The sequence below is a fragment of the Manis pentadactyla genome, chromosome 9 (genome assembly GCF_030020395.1).
Source record: "Manis pentadactyla isolate mManPen7 chromosome 9, mManPen7.hap1, whole genome shotgun sequence".
NCBI classification, from domain to species: Eukaryota; Metazoa; Chordata; class Mammalia; order Pholidota; family Manidae; genus Manis; species Manis pentadactyla.
This window is the reverse complement of record NC_080027.1, coordinates 32,557,520-32,574,928: the sequence shown is the minus strand read 5'-3', so window position 1 is coordinate 32,574,928 and position 17,409 is coordinate 32,557,520. Positions and strand designations below refer to the sequence as shown.

The following is a 17,409-nucleotide window of genomic DNA, read 5'->3' as shown; positions in this document are numbered from 1 at the left end:
ATTCTATACCAAGCATGTAAACACATAAACACACACAGCTCTTTCGATTTAAAAAGTAAATTATATGGCATAGTAGAATGACTGGAATGGGGAAAATGTAGATTGGAGTAAGGAGAGAAGGAAGTATGTGGTTGAGGGAAAGAAACAAGTTGTAGTAGCAAAGAGGTTATCCAGGCAGGCTTCATTATAAAGGGAATCAGAAAGAAATGAGAGAGCTATCCACAGAAATGCCTGCAAGATCATTCAGAATGGTTCATTCAAAGGCCCTCAGGGCTGAGGCATGCTTTTTGAATTTAATTAAATGTGGGATATAAAAAAGAGACAAGTCAAAGAGGAGGTCAAGCTCTTTGGCTTTAGCTACTAAAAGGAAGGTGCTATCATCAACTGAGATGAAGATTGTGAGTATGAGATGGTTGGGGCTGGGGATGATAAGTTCAATTTTGGACTTGAGATGCTAAGCTTGAGATGTCGGGTAGAAATCCAAATGGAGATACTGTGACAGCAATTATATATGGTAATTTAAAATCCAAGAGATAAAAATTTGGTAAATCTTAATGTATAGATGATAAAACCATAATAAGTCTCTAAGATGAAGACTTAATCAGACTTGCCAAGAAATATATTCTAATTTTTAGTCCTGTTTTCTGCCCTTTCTCTTGTGATCTTTTCCCTCAACATCATATCCCACCTAGTAAAGCCAAGTAACTCATCCAGCTCCAATGAAATCTCTAAAATGTTTTACACTTTATTGATATTAACATCTTTTCTTGTCATATTTTCATAGCTCTTTTGGGGGCTTCTATTTCCATTTGTATCAGTCTATCTTGTAGTACGGTCCTTATGCTCACATCTCCCCTGCTTGACTGTGAGAAACTTTGGAACAAAGATGTATTTTACTTGTATTTCTACTCCATCACCTAGCCTAGTGCCTAACACAGTGCCTAATATATCAGGTGTTAATTGAATATATTAGGTCAAATTGAATTATTAAGCCTTCAGTTTAAAATAGAAAATCACTTAAGTAAAGAAAGGAGAGAGAAGGTATCCTTTTATCTAGTTTGTGTGCAATTTGAACTGGAATTGGAGAATTATGGAGATATTTCTATCAAACATGAGTGTATTCCTTAAGCAAGGAACATACAAAACTATTTAGCACTTATTCTATGTGAAGCACTTTAAATACATAATCTCATTTTATTTATTCAATAACCTATACAGTTGGTTGGACTTTGCCATTTTATAAATGAGTAGTAAACAGAACATGAATTTGAGTCCAGATGTGTCTGACTCAAGCACTCATATCCCTCCACTATCCCACTGCTGTACCTGGGGTTACCAGGGCTCTAAGCACCACAGGAAGTCCACAGGCACCAGGGGACATCCTTTGACTTCCCCAATATAAGACAGAAGCAGTGCCCTCTGTCTTCAAACTGAGACATCATCCTCCCTACCATCCCATCCTCACTACTCACCTTGAAAGCTTCATAGTTTGGGAGTACAAAGGAAAATTATAGTCAAGAAAGGATGACAAAGGAAACTCAGAATGCTGGGCCAGCCCCTAGATCTGCCTCATAGATGACTATGCCCCTCATTCAGGCTTATGTGGTCCAGGCCACCACCAGGCTACATCCTGTAGAACCCAAAGTTTTAGTCTGAAAAATATTAGTTTATGACTAGTAGAGGAAGTCAATATAGTCTAAACATCAGCCTGTAGCAAGCCAGCCAACTAGAGATGATGTGTATAGTGATTCAAGAGATGGATCTATTGTCAAATAACCTGGGTTCAAATACCGGAACTACCACTTACAGTTGTGAGTTCTCACAGAACTCACTGAAATTCTCTGAGCCTCACTTTCTGCATCAGGAAAAAAAGAGCAGTAATATCTGTCCTGCTTACATCACAGGACTGTTGTGGAAATGAAAGAGACAATGAAGGACAAGTGCTTCAGAATCTAGGGATATTATTCTAACTTAATTTATCTGCCTAGGTTATGGTGACTATTTCTGAGGGCTGGTTTCCCTAAGTTCTCCGTACAGTGTCTGAGAGACATGAAAAAGGATCTGCGTCTGTTGCCAATGCATCTGTGTATCTGAATAAGACCCGGGAATGACCCAGAAATGAATAAGAGATGACTCCACAGGAGTGTTCTACACACAGAATGATTTGATGGACTTAGAATGGATGGAAGCAAATCCTTAAAACAAAACTTCAAAAGATACCTTTGGTAGGCTACAAAAAATTGCCACAATTATCTGCAGCTTCTCCATCGAAGGTGGAATATATTTCTCCACTCTTGAATCTGTCTAGGCTGGTAATTTGCTTAGGTAACTACACAGTGAACATGACGTTATGCAAGTTTTGAACCTGAGCCACAGAGACTTTGTACACGTCTGTCTGCTCCCTGGATTCTTGCCATGGTCCTCGTGCACAAGTTTTGACTTTTCTAATGGATGATGAGATGGAACTAAGATAAGCTATTCCACTAAGCTATCTTGGACCAGCCAGTCCCCAGCCAACCCTGCTGACCAGATATGCATGAAAGAGTCCAGCCAAAACCAGCCAAACCTGGCTTCATGCAACCAGTCCCAACCCAAGGTGCTGACCCACAAAATCATGAGCTAGTTATTTTTAAGCTACAAATGCTGAGGGTTATTTATTACATAGAAAGTGATGGCTGTTCCAACAACTGGGGTTACACAAATGGACATTTGCAGTAACCTTTGAGTTGCTTCCATACCTAGCATGTCCTGCCTTTGTTATTATTTGCTTACCATGAAAGTTGACTACAGATGGACAAAGTTGCCAAAAGAAATAATCTGACTTGGTGGTATGAGTAAAGTTGGGAGATCAACTTTACCTGGTCACAGCTGAATCTAAGAAGGAAAAGAAATAAACCAGTGGGATAAGAAGCAGAAGCAGGAACAATGAGCAGTAAACACTATTTGAGCTGAAAGCCAGTGACTTCCTGGAAAGAAACCCAGTAATTCAGACTTCAGTGCCTCACTTTGTTCACTTGGATGGGGATTCAGCACAAACACTAATCTTGCAATGTAATGAGGCAGAGCCCATTTTCTGCCTATCCAGTGGAAAGCGAAATTGCAATCCGCCTCCATTGTAAATCAAAATGCCTTCCTAACCTCAGTTGTTAATAACAAATGTATATTTCCCATTTTACCACCATCTCTTTGAAATTCACACATTAAGAGACCGATTTCATACAATATTCTGCCTTGCTCAAATTTATTCTCAAGACTTCCCAGAGGCTACTGAGCCTCTTGTCTAAACAGATTTTTTTTTTAACTTATGAAGTTTAGATTATCAACAAACAATCTAGGAATTCAATCCTTAAAGTACCTGACAAATCCATTTTAATTTTTAATATGTAACATTAATTCAAAGAACTTATTCCTAGCTTTTATTTTCCACCAACTCACATTCTAGTAATGGCATTTGTTTGGTGGCCGTGAGGGAATAAAAAAGAAAATCAAGATAGCAACTGAAAATATCTGTAAGAGAGTGTCATCTTCAGAAGTTTGCAGACATGTTGACCTTGTTCTATTGATTGATTTGGAGGCTTGACATAATTGGATTTCAACCTGGAAGATGGTCCATCTTCCACTCCGAAACTTATTAGCAGTAACTTGCCCTGTCAGCACCTATTCATGCCTACTGCTGGGGATTTTCCTGGGATTCTGAAAAAATCAAAGAAGCTCCTCATCAAGAAGAGCATGGAGGCCACCATTATAAGTCCCAGGAAGTGTTGTGAAACACTGTGGGTAAAACCGCAGTATTTCCAGAATTTCTCGCCTGGCCTTAGTGCATCTCCATCAATAGGTGTTTCCAAGGGGTACAGAGAAGGAGCCCATCTCCAAATACAAGGGAGAGCAAGGGCATATCTGGATCAGAGAGGTTGGGTGCTTCCCCTTTTTGCAGCTGGGTGGTGAGAGACACGGGGGAGCAGAAGTGGACAACTGCTTGTAAGCAATAAATGGGTTTTTCCCACTTTATTTCTCCCTCTGACTGATTTTGGTTTCAAATGTATTTTGTCCTGGGCTGGGAAAATATTTTCACCCCCAGAGTTACAAATGCTTAAGTAGTTGAAGATGTCGCCTCTATCCTCAAAGAGCTTCAAATACTGCCATGGAGATAATAGTAACACACAGGAAGACTTAGATAGGATAACTAAGTGCCATGGGTACAGATAGAGGTGCCATTAGGAGGAGAAATGTCATTTTTTAATTTCCTACTTGGTGTGTGCTGCAAATTTTATCTTATTTAATCCTACCCAAAACCCCCAAAAAGGAAAGTATTATAAATATTTAATAATAAGAAAGTTGAGGAGGAGAAAAGTTAGGGAACTTTTCAAAGGTGACCACACTAATAAAGAGTAGAACCAGAATTCATGCCCAAGTTTGTCTGCCTGAAGATGCCAGGCCTTTCCATGTTACATTGTCTCTCAGAAGGCTAGAATAGGAAGAAAGCTGCTTTATGCCTCTTCAAGTCTCCCTTAACACTGTACATATATGCATCTTCACTTATGATAGTTACTAATAAGGAACCAGTTAGTATATTGAAATCGGAGTAAGCTTTGGAGTCAGAAGGATCTGATTTCAAAATCTCCACACTGACTCTGATTAGCTGAAAGCAAGCAGGCATGTCATTTAACCTCTAATAATACCTACCTCACAGCATTTATATGAGTAATAAATAAAATTCATTCATTCGTTCAACAAATATTGATTGAATATCATGTCCTAAACATCATTCTGGATTTTGTCCACAACAGTAAACAAACATGACAAAAATCCCTATTATCTTGGTGCTGAAATTGTTAGTGAAGGAGACAGATAGTAAGTTAATAAATAGAATAGATTTAAGAAGTGGTGAGATCTATGAAGGAAAATAAAGCAATGTAAAGAGGTGGAAGGTACAATGGGTGCATTCATTAGCATGTAATGGACAGTATTCACTGAACTAAATAACGCAGAAGCTAATTCATGCCTGTCTTCAAGGCGCTTGTACTGGAGAAGGTCATGGGGGTTGACGGGGGAAACCACACATACAGATTGTTGGTGTAACACCACCTGGTGAGCATGCCACGAGAGGTATGCATAAGTACTTGGGACAACAGGGGGCAGAGAACAGTTCTGCCAGGAGGAAAGAAGGTGAAGACTTTGGTGGTAATAATTAAAAGAAAAATTCATTGATAAAAGAAGCTACCACTGTGGGTCAGGCATTTCAGACACATTGTCCTATTAGTCATCAAAATATCTTAGAAGTGTGGACATTAGTATTCTCATTGAACTTGTGAGGAGACTGAGACCAGAGGGTTAGGTGACTTGCCGGACATCCCACAGCCTAAAAGTTGACATTCAAAAGTTGATCATTCCTCTAGATCATTTGCTTTGCCCTCCACATGAGTCAGTATGTAAATGTCCAGAAGGTTTTGTATTGGAAGAGCTGCCTTCAGAACTAGTTAATTTCTAAGTGAGCTCCTTGGTATACAGAAGAATCCCATGCCTGGCCTTCCAGAACATTTCATTACTCTTCTCCCTCACTGGAGCACGGTATTCTGCAATCTTGGCCCGAGGCACTTTCCCACAACCTTCTAGATAAGCATAGTGCTTTCAAATCCACAAAGTATTTCCACACCCTTTAGAGTATTTGGTTTTTATGGTAACTGTGAGGTAGGCAGAAAGGTACACCATACCAATTTAACAGAAAAGGAAAAAGAAACTTACACATGTTCAGTGATTGCCTGAGAACCCACAACTGGCAAGTGGGTTTAACAAGGCTTTAAATATAGGCTGTTTGATTCTACATCCATTGCCCTTTCCGCTGCATTCTACCCATGTAAGGGAAGAAGAGCAGAGCAAATTTAGGAAACAGTAATTCCTAATGTACCCCTTTATCTGGACAGAAAAAAGAAAAATCAATACAAAAAAAGAAATGGGCCACGGTAGGCAAGGACTGTGCTGAGAGAACTCCGTATACTTAGAATTCTCCCTGGATCTTTCTGCTTGGATTTCCAGAACCACTTCTCCTATAACCTCACAGGCATGGATAGTCCCAATATCCTGAGTCTAGGGGAAGCACCCACTTGGGAAGGGAGTCCATCAAACCTAGAATAAACCTAGAGGCAAGAGTAAAATAAAAATCTTGGCCTGTGAAAATCTTTGTACATATGAAGCACTTATTCCACATTAGACACTGTACTGGGCTCTGGGAGAAAAATAAGGTTCAGTTAGTCACTGTCCCTGAGGAAGTAACAGCATGGAAGGAAGGACAGCAAGCACTCTACCAGCAAAAATCAAGGCAGGATGAGGCAAGGCCTCTCAAAAGACACATCCAAAGGTCTTCCAGCACATCCTTTCTGTGAAGTAGGACCAGGGAATGCTTGATGCCTGGCTAGGAACTTGACATGGGGGGCCCTGATATGCACCCCACAGCGATTCAAAGTCTAGCTGGCAAAGGGTGTCGAGGGGGAGAGAGGGATGAGAACAGATTGATTTTTAGGGCAGTGACACCCTTCTGAATGGTGCTATAATACTGGATACAGATTATATCTGTCCAAAACTATAGAAGGTGCAAGACCAAGAATGAACTGTAACATAAACTACAGGGTTGAGGTGATGATCACATGTCAATGCAGGTTCATCAACTGTAGCAATAAACAAGTCAGGGGGATGTTGGTAATGGGAAAGCGATACACGTTTGGGGGCAGGAGGTACGGGGGAAGTCTCTGTACCTTCTGCTCAATTTTGCTGTGAACCTAAAGTGCTCTAAAAATTAAGTCTGGAAAAAAAAGTCAAGTTGGCACCCCAACTCTGCCACTTTATAATTGAGTGAACATGAGCAAGTGATTTTTAGCTCTCCTTGTCTCAATATTTCACTCATAAAATGGGTATAAAATACATACTACATACAGATGTTCAAAGAAATAAATTAAATAAATGATACTACATTTAAATAAAGTGCTTTAGCATGGTGTCTGGCCATGGCGATGCTCTCAGTAAGAAAGCCTCTTTTTATAAGATCATGTGAAGAATTGAAGAGGATAGTCCACAGACAGGAAAGGGAGCTGGACCGATGAAGCGCGAAGTCGGATAGGAAATGACAGAAGCTAAACAAGATGCCAACTGCTTCCCACATAGCTCCATATGGGAATAGTTCCATCGGAGCTGTAAAGAGTGTATCGCAAACTGAACTCATTACCTCTCCCTCCAAGCACTCACTCCCTCTCACAGTCCTTCTCTTGGTGAATGATACCAACACCCCTCAGTCACCTGAATCAGAAACCTGGAAGTCAACTCAGATTCTGCTCTCTCCTTACCACCCAGTCCTGTACAATCTCCTGTCGTCTCATCTTCCCTCCTTCTCAGACTTGGTCAGTGAGATTGTGTTGTTAACTATGTTGGTTTAGTACTTAACATCTCTTCTGTGGATTAAAGCAGTGGTGGCCTGTTTAGTCAGCCTGACTTCCTCCAGGCCTCAGCCCCTCAGATTTCATCTCCACACCAAAGCCAAAGTTTCTAAAGCATTAAATCTGATCATTTGTCTACCATTCCTAAAATATTTAAATTGCACTCATTATCTAGGACAAAATCCAACCTCTTTGCAGTGCTTTCTGTTACCTGGCCCCTGCTCTGTCCCCCTCCACACCAAAACTCTGGTGAATTACTGATTGGCCCCCAGGTCTGCTGGGCTATTTCATGCCTCTGTGCATTCACTCATACCATTCCCTCCACATTTTCCAAAGGGTGGTTTGTGAAATACTGGTATCCTAAGATGCTCTGTGAAGCAAGTGGCCCTTAGTCAAATGAGTTTTAGAAACACTGTATACCTTTATTCTCCTGGAGACTCTTTTAGGTTCTAAGATATCCCATAAACAGAGATTCTACTTGACTTTAATTCTTTATTAGAGTATTTGATAATAGAACTCTTTTTTAAAGTAGAATTTCCTGGGACTTACTTACCCCAGAAGTCACATTTTATAAAATACATCTTGGAAATTCCATTCCTAAACATGAGTGGTTTAGTCAGTCCTTCATCTTGCTAGTTTCTGAGCCTGTTAAATGTTTAGTATAGTACTTTTATTTCCAGGAAATAATAGTGGATCTTTGGATCTAATTTTATTAATTCCACCTGTCAAAGAATTAGATGGATTTTGCAAAATCCAAGAAAAAGCATATCAGCTTTGAGGCTTGCTAACCATAACAGTTTGCCCTTAAGATTGATACACTGATAATTCTTTACATCAGAGCAACAGTGAGATGTGGAGAAATATCGCTTGCTAAATATGCACTCAAATCCTCTACTCCAAATTGAGAATTTACCTACTGTGTCATTTGTTTGGAATAAAAAACCCATCAACTTCAATAAAACATTCAAACCCAAATAAAATTAGCTATGACCTGCTGCTGTTCTTTCCATCAACTATCTTATCTCTCCTTTGAAGAGTGGACAAGGCTGTAAAAAGTGAGACTGTTAACCTTGGAGAGGCCAAACGCTGAATGTTATAACTGAATTTGAGTCCAAAAAAGAATCGAAATATTGAACCCCTTCATTTCAGCCTAGTGCGCATCTAGCAGCCTAGCAGGTCTTATGGCTGTGGGGACTCAAAAAGAGCAAATGGGGAACAAAGAAGACATCCCTCACATGGACAAATAGGGACCTACAATCAGGGAGACTTATTTCAAAACCTACCTCATTACTTGTGTGAACCTAATTTCTCAAACTCTCTGAACTCTGTTTCCCCATCTGTAAAAATGAGGGTATGCATAAAAACCCTACCATGTGATTTCAAGGTTTATGTAAGAGAACACAAACACCTAGAGTAGTACCTGTAACACATGGCAACATAGTAGATGCTCAATAAATACTAGCTTCCTTCCTTCTTTCCTCTTCAATCTACCGTCCCACTGATACTTGACCAGATCTTCATTCTGTTATCATAGACCTCCTTATCTTTGCCCACAAAATACACTTCACTGTGCTGTAGATCATAAACCAGACACTGGCAAACTGTATTCCATGGGCCAAATCAGCAGACCACTCTGCTCCTGTAAATAAAGACTCATTTGGACATAGCCACAGCCATTTGTTCACATATTGCCTGTGTGTAACTCCAGGGGGAAAATACTGAGGCAAAAATATCTTTGAAACCAAAATCAGTCAAAGGGAGAAAAAAGTTAAGAAACCCATTTATTTCTTACAATCAGTAGTCCTGTCTGTCTCCTGACCAGGCTGTAGCAGAAGAGAGCTCCACCCAACCTCTCCAGTCCAGATAAATGCTCACATGCCCTTGTCATTACCTACTGATATGTAGAGGGACTAATTCTCTCCACTCCTAGGAAACACCTATTGATATGCAGATGCTCTAAAGCCAGATGAGAGATTCTGGAAATACTGCAATTTTACCCACACTGTGGCTGTTCTCTCACACCACAGTGACAGATTTGCAAGTTGTGACTGAGAATATGTGTATTAGTTGTCTATCACTGTTAATACAAATCGGCACACAGCAGCATAAAATAATACATTTATTATTACCTTACAATTCTTTAGGATAGGAAACCAAAACACAGGCTCAGTGGACTCAAATCAAGTTGCCAGTAGGGCTGCAGTCCTTTCTGGAGCATCTAGAGAACTCAGTTTCCTTGTCTTCACCAATTTCTAGAGGCTGCCTACACTCACTGGCTCATAGCTCCCATCCCCATCTTCAAAGCCAGAAACAGCTGATTGAGGCCTTCTCACATCTCACATAAAATCCCTCTGATTTTCTCTTCTGCCTCTCTCCTGCTTTAACAACCCCTTGTGATTACACTGCGCCCACCCAAATAATCCAGGATAACCTCCCTATTGTAAAGTCAGTTAATTATCAAACTTAATTTCGTCTACCACCTTTTCTTTTAAATTGTATAATTAGTTTTTAGGGTATCATTAATCTACAATTACATGAAGAACATTATGTTTACTAGACTCTCTCCATCACCAAGACCCCCCAACAAACCCTTTACAGTCACTGTCCATAAGCGTAGCAAGATGCTGTAAACTTACTACTTGTCTTCTCTGTGCAGCACAGCCCTCCCCATGCCCCACACACACATTATACATGCTAATTGTAATGCCCTCTTTCTTTTTCCCCACTCTTATCCCTCCCTTCCACCCATCCTTCCCAGTCCCTTTCCCTTTCATAACTGTTAGTCCATTCTTGGGTTCTGTGATTCTGCTGCTGTTTTGTTCCTTCAGTCTTTCTTTGTTCTTATACTCCACATATGAGTGAAATCTTTTGGTACTTGTCTTTCTCTGCCTGGCTTATTTCACTGAGCATAATACCCTCTAGCTCCATCCATGTTGTTGCAAATGCTAGGATTTGTTTTCTTCTTATGGCTGAGTAATATTCCATTGTGTATAGGTACCACATCTTCTTTACCATTAATCTACTGATGGACACTTAGGTTGCTTCCATTTCTTGGCTATTGTAAGTAGTGCTGCGATAAACATAGGGGTGCATCTGTCTTTTTCAAACTGGGCTGCTGCATTCTTAGGGTAAATTCCTAGAAGTGGAATTCCTGGGTCAAACGGTATTTCTATTTTGATCTCTTTGACGAACCTCCATATTGCTTTCCACAATGGTTGAACTAATTTACATTCCCACCAGCAGTGTAGGAGGGTTCCCCTTTCTCCACAACGTTGCCAACATTTGTTGTTGTTTGTCTTTTGGATGGTGGCCATCCTTACTGGTGTGAGGTGATACCTCATTGTGGTTTTAATTTGCATTTCTCTGATGACTAGCAATGTGGAACATCTTTTCATGTGTCTGTTGGCCATCTGTATTTCTTCTTCGGAGAACTGTCTGTTCAGCTCCTCTGCCCATTTTTTAATTGGATTGTTTGCTTTTTGTTTGTTGAGGTGCATGAGCTCTTTACATATTTTGGATGTCAACCCTTTATCGGATCTGTCATTTATGAATATATTCTCCCATACTGTAGGCTGCCTTTTTGTTCAGATGGTGTTCTTAGCTGTACAGAAGCTTTTCAGCTTGATATAGTCCCACTGTTCATTTTTGCTTTTGTTTCCCTTGCCCGGGGAGATATGTTCATGTAGAAGTCGCTCATGTTTATGTCCAAGAGATTTTTGCCTATGTTTTTTTCTAAGAGTTTTATGATTTCATAACTTACATTCGAATTTACTTTTGTCTATGGGGTTAGACAGTGATCCAGTTTCATTCTCCTACATGTAGCTGTCCAGTTTTGCCAGCACCAACTGCTGAAGAGACTGTCATTTCCTCATTGTATGTCCATGGCTCCTTTATCAAATATTAATTGACCATATATGTTTGGGTTAATGTCTGGAGTCTCCAGTCTGTTCCACTGGTCTGTGGCTCTGTTCTTGTGCCAGTACCAAATTGTCTTGATTACTGTGGCTTTATAGTAGAGCTTGAAGTTTGGGAGCAAGATCCCCCCTACTTTATTCTTCCTTCTCAGGGTTGCTTTGGCTATTCAGGGTCTTTGAGTTTCCATATGAATTTTTGAACTATTTGTTCCAGTTCATTGAAGAATGCTGTTGCTAATTTGATAGGGATTGCATCAAATCTGTATATTGCTTTGGGCAGGATGGCCATTTTGACAATATTAATTCTTCCTAGCCAGGAGTATGGGATGAGTTTCCATTTGTTAGTGTCCTCTTTAATTTCTCTTAAGAGTGTCTTACAGTTTTCAGGGTATAGGTCTTTCACTTCCTTGGTTAGGTTTATTCCTAAGTATTTTATTCTTTTTGATGCAATTGTGAATGGAATTGTTTTCCTGATTTCTCTTTCTATTAGTTCATTGTTAGTGTATAGGAAAGCCACAGATTTCTGTGTGTTAATTTTGTGTCCTGCAACTTTGCTGAATTCCTATATTAGTTCTAGTAGTTTTGGAGTGGAGTCTTAGGGCTTTTTATGTACAATATCATGTCATCTGCAAATAGTGACAGTTTGACTTCTTCTTTACCAATCTGGATTCCTTGTATTTCTTTGTTTTGTCTGATTGCCGTGGCTAGGACATCCAGTACTACGTTGAATAACAGTGGGGAGAGTGGGCATCCCTGTCTTGTTCCCGATCTTAAAGAAAAAGCTTTCAGCTTCTCGCTGTTCAGTATGATGTTGGCTGTGGGTTCATCATATATGGCCTTTGTTATGTTGAGATACTTGCCATCTATACCCATTTTGTAGAGAGTTTTTATCATGAATGCATGTTGAATTTTGTCGAATGCTTTTTCAGCATCTATGGAGATGATCATGCAGATTTTGTCCTTCTTTCTGTTTATGTGGTGGATGATGTTGATGGATTTTCGAATGTTGTACCATCCTTGCATCCCTGGGATGAATCCCACTTGGTCATGGTGTATGATCCTTTTGATATATTTTTGAATTCAGTTTGCTAATATTTTATTGAGCATTTTTGCATCTACATTCATCAGGGATATTGGTCTGTAATTTTCTTTTTTGGTGGGGTCTTTGCCTGGTTTTGGTATTAGGGTGATGTTGGCTTCATAGAATGAGTTTGGGAGTATTCCCTCCCCTTCTATTTTTTGGAAAACTTTAAGGAGAATGAGTATTATGTCTTCTCTGTATATCTGATAAAATTCCAAGGTAAATCCATCTGGCCCAGGGGTTTTGTTCTTGGGTAGTTTTTTTATTACTGCTTCAATTTCATTGCTGGTAATTGGTCTGTTTAGATTTTCTGTTTCTTCCTTGGTCAGTCTTGGAAGGTTGTATTTTTCTAGGAAGTTGTCCATTTCTTCTAGGTTTTCCAGCTTCTTAGCATATAGGTTTTCATAGTATTCTCTAATAATTATTTGTATTTATCTGGGGTCCCAGATTAGGGAAGTTTTCAGCAACTACCTCCTCAAAGACACTTTCTATCCCTTTCTCTCTTTCTTCTTCTTCTGGTATCCCTATAATGCGAATATTGTTTCGTTTGGATTGGTCACACAGTTCTCTCAATATCCTTTCATTCTTAGAGATCATTTTTTCTCTCTGTGCCTCAGCTTCTTTGTATTCTTCTCGAGTTTCTATTTCATTTATCGTCTCCACCATATTCAACCTGCTTTTAATACCCTCCATTGTGCTCTTCAACAATTGGATCTCTGACCTGAATTCATTTCTGAGTTCTTAGATGTCTTTCCATACCTCCATTAGCACATTGATGATTTTTATTTTGAACTCCCTTTCAGGAAGAGTCACGAGGTCCAAGTCTTAAATCTTGCTCGGGAGTTGTATTAATAATTTTACTCTGGACCAGGTTCCTTTGGCATTTCATATTTGTATATGGTGCCCTCTAGTGTCCAGAAGCTCTACTCTGGAGCTGCTTAGCCCCTGAAGCAATGTTTGGGGTCGCAGGGGAGCAGTATTCATGCCTGGGGGGAGAAAAGAGCTGTTTCCTGCTTCCTGGCTGCTGTGCCTGTCTCCACTGCCTTAACCAGTGGGTCAAGTACACAGGTATAAGCTTTTGTCCCAGAGCAGCTGGATATGGATCCCTGCTTTCCACAAGCGGCTAGAATCTCAGTCTCTCCAGGAACTCTGCCTGTATTAACTTTCCAACCCCATAATCACATGAGTATCATGAAAGCACCATGAAATGTAGGTTTGTGCTCCCAGAGCAGATCTCCGGAGCTAGGTATTCAGCAGTCCCAGGCCTTCAACTCCATCCCTGTTCTGTTCCTCTTCCTCCCGCTGGTGAGCTGGGGTGGGGGAAGGGCTTGGGTCCCGCCGGCCACAGCTCTGGTACGTTACCCTGTTCCGTGAGGTCTGTTCTTTTCTCCAGGTGTGTGCAGTCTGGCGCAGTCAGTCCTTTTTCCTGTTGCTCTCTCAGAATTAGTTGCACCTGTAAGAATGAGAATAAGTTAGCATAAGAGTAGCCATCTTAAGGGCCTAGAAGCAGTTTTCTGAAGTTGTGACTTAAAAGAAAAAAAACTGGAACTGGGTAAGGCCTTGGAAAACAAGTTAATCATGAACACCGGGATGGGGGCAGCTGTGGCCTTCAGTCAGCTAACCTTGGTCAGTTAATCCTACATACCAAGCTTATCGTGCAGAACCTCCCTAACAATTGAGGAGTGGTCTTATCTTGCTCTTGCTTAACCCCAGGATGTATGTCTTGCAAAGATAATGTGCAGCTGTAGAAAATTACTAAGAGTTAAGTGTTTTGAAAATGCTATATAAACCCTTGGTTCTGAGTGCTCGGGGTCCTTGTTGAAACCCGCTGTGTCGGGCAGACACTTGGACCCCAGCTAGCTGGAATAACAATAAACCTCTTGCTTGTTGCATCGATCTGCCGTGGCCTTCGTCTCCTCACTGGGGGGGAAGCACAGACCGGAATAAGGCCGTTGGGTCTTACATTTGGGGGCTCGTCCGGGATCGCATGCCCCCCCCCGGAGGAACGACAAGCCAAGGATCGGAGGCTTGCCCTGGCCAGGTATTACTGTGTTTGTGTCCGTGTGTCTCTTGTCAAACCTGTAAGAACGTTCTGTGTTTAATCAGAAAGTGCCTTGCCGGCTGGTGAGTGCACCCAGTGTTTTTGTTCGCGAACAAGCCTGAAACCTGTATAAAGCCTGTGGGAGCTCCAATCTGTGTCTGGGTCGGCATAGACTTAGGTGGACGCGCTGGCAGGTCGCCGACCAGGGGTCTTGAGAGACGTCCCTTGCCCCCGTCTGGAGGACGAGGTCCTCATCTGTGAGGAAAGTCGGCTGCCACTGCAGTCCGACAGGCCCTCAACCTGTGGGAGCTCCAATCTGTTTCTGGGTCAGCATTGACTTAGGTGGACGCGCTGGCAGGTCGCTGACCAGGGGTCTTGGGAGACGTCCCTTGCCCCCGTCTGGAGGACGAGGTCCTCATCTGTGAGGAAAGTCGGCTGCCGCTGCAGTCCGACAGGCCCTCAACTTAACTTTCAGGTTTGTCTCCGCGGCCGCGGCAGATTCTTCTCTGTAGGCGCCTGGTTGTTGTTTGTCGTGTTTGTCTTAGTCTTTTTGACAGAAGAAATGGGACAGACGCAGACGACCCCCTTGTCTCTCATGACAGACCATTTTTCTCAGACGTTAGGGAGAGAGCTCACAATTTGAGCACGGACATCAGGAAGAGAAAATTTCGTGTTTTCTGCACCTCAAGTGGCCATCCTTTAATGTTGGCTGGCTGCCGGAGGGAACCTTATCATTATGTCTCAGTCTGTATGTTTGTGTGTCTAAGTGTGTAAATGAAAATATCTTTCTACCTCCGGATGGTATTAATGAAATTGATTTAAAGACAAGCGCTTGTGAAAATTGGGCATTCTAAAACTTCCAGAAAATCTGATAGAAAATGTTAAGCATTAATGCTAATTTGGGTTTGCCTGAGGCGGGCGTGTCATTGTGGTTATCAGCAGCCAAAGTTTACTTAAAGTCATTTAAGTTGATGTTACCAGTTAAACATTTCAAGAAAAGGCTTGAAGAAAAGCTTGACTTTGTCTAATGTTTAGTAAAAGTTTTCTAAGTAATCTGGCATAGTTGCTAAAAATAAGTAAACAAGTGTAGCAAATAAACATCTTAATAATAATACTGTATTAATGTATAACAGTGTGTATGTATGCAAACAGCTTGAGAATTTTTGTGGTAACCAAAATTTTTAAAGTTTGCTAAGTTATATAGACATATTTTGTGCCTAATGAGAAATTGTGTTGTAAAGCACATTTCCAAAAATGATAATATATGTTCATAGATGAAGAATGCTAGTGTAACAGTTTACGGTGGCCTGTTTTTCAGTGTTCACTGAAAGTTAAAGTATCAAATGATTTTAAGTTCTAATGAAAACTACTTAAATAAGGAAAACATTTCTCTATGCTAAAAGATGTATGTTTTAATAAGAGAAAGTATAAAGAATGGAAACTCATCTGCATGCTAAAGAATGTGTTTTTTGATAAAAGAAAGTGGCTTTGTTCTAAAGTGCAGCTGTTTATGTTAGAGAGGGACGGAGAACAGAGACAAAGAGAGAGCAGTGTGGTGCAGCAGCGTGGTGCCTTTTGTTGTAGCGGATCCGCTCAGCCTGTTGCTTTGGAGGAAGGTCAAGATGTTTAGAGATAAGGCGGGACAAACCCCGGCAAGCCCAGGCATAATTCTCACCCGTTTATGTGCTTGAGACCATGGGGCAAATGAAGAATAAATTACTATATTCTTACAGATATAGTCATGCTATGTGAAATTAAAGCAAGTGAGTCTTGATATCAAGTGCACAGCAAAATTAGAATTTTGTTTCCAGTTAAAAAAACAAAACAAAAAACAGTTTTCTTTAATTGTTAGTCTGCTCTTAATGTTGAAAGATTGCAAAGAGTTCTCTAATTGTTTTATCAAAGCAGTTTCTCATGCTTAAAGTCTCAGTGAGTTGCCAGAATATTTTTTTTTAAATGATATCTTAATATTAAAAAGACTAAAAGCTAAAGTTTGTTAACAACTGTGTAACCTTTATTTGCCTTTGAAATATTTTGTTATTGAAAACGATTGCATGGCATGAGAAATTGAATTATTTATTCCTTATATTTTTACAAGTAGAAAAATCTCTCTAACCAACAAATGATTAAAGTTGTTACTGATTATTTGTTTTCTTAATTTATCCTCCTAAGCAGAATAGTAATAAAGCTTTTTTTTTTAGCTGATTAAATGCACTTAGTTAACAAACCAAAATTTATTCTTAAAAATTAAATTGTGTAGAATCTGGACAAGATTATGTTTCTCCCAGAAAAACAGGTTTCACTGTAAAAGTTTAGATGGGCAAACGTGTGACCACTTTTGAGGAAAGTTGTAATAGATTTTTTTGAGAACCACCAGGTCTTCTTGTTTAATTTATATGCTGTGGATATGTTTGTATGTTTTAAAAAACATGGAAGACTCTCCATATTTTTTAATGCAAATGATCTTATAAGTTGCTATGCAAATTCTATTAAAAGCTCTGTCTACTATTAAAGAGTAAAACATTCTTGAAGCCTTCAGGGAAGACCTGTAGACTTAAGCACTTTCTCTGCTTTTTTGTATCTGGTCTTGGACACTTATGCTGAGTTATGTTCTTATTATTTTCACTGTTTGTAAGCTATTAATTGTATATAATCTTTAAACCATCCAAATATCCAGCATACATTTCCATGTCACCACAACCCACTATTGATGCCATGAATGAAATAGCTGGTTAGAAAGCCAAAAGTCATCATTTCTCAATCCCTAAATGAAGAAGTAAGATGCCTGATCTCTTTCATCTCAAAGCATATTTCTGGTCAAATCTGAATATCTGTGTGAAAGAAAGAGACATTTAAATTTGAGATTCTGCTTAAACTTTTAAGTTGAATTTGACTATAGCCATATTCATTCTTTGTATGTATCTCTAACAGGTCTTTTGTATGCCTGGT

The 17,409-nt window shown here is 40.1% G+C and overlaps 1 long non-coding RNA gene across 1 annotated transcript in view; it reads right to left on the bottom strand.

The window, feature by feature from the left end:
• Positions 1–2,824: 2,824 nt before the first annotated feature.
• LOC130684864 (uncharacterized) overlaps positions 2,825–17,409 on the bottom strand; it is a 111,695-nt gene continuing 97,110 nt past the window's right edge. The window contains exon 3 of the long non-coding RNA XR_008999193.1: positions 2,825–2,874. This is a non-coding gene — a long non-coding RNA (uncharacterized LOC130684864). The remainder of the gene's footprint in view (positions 2,875–17,409) is intronic.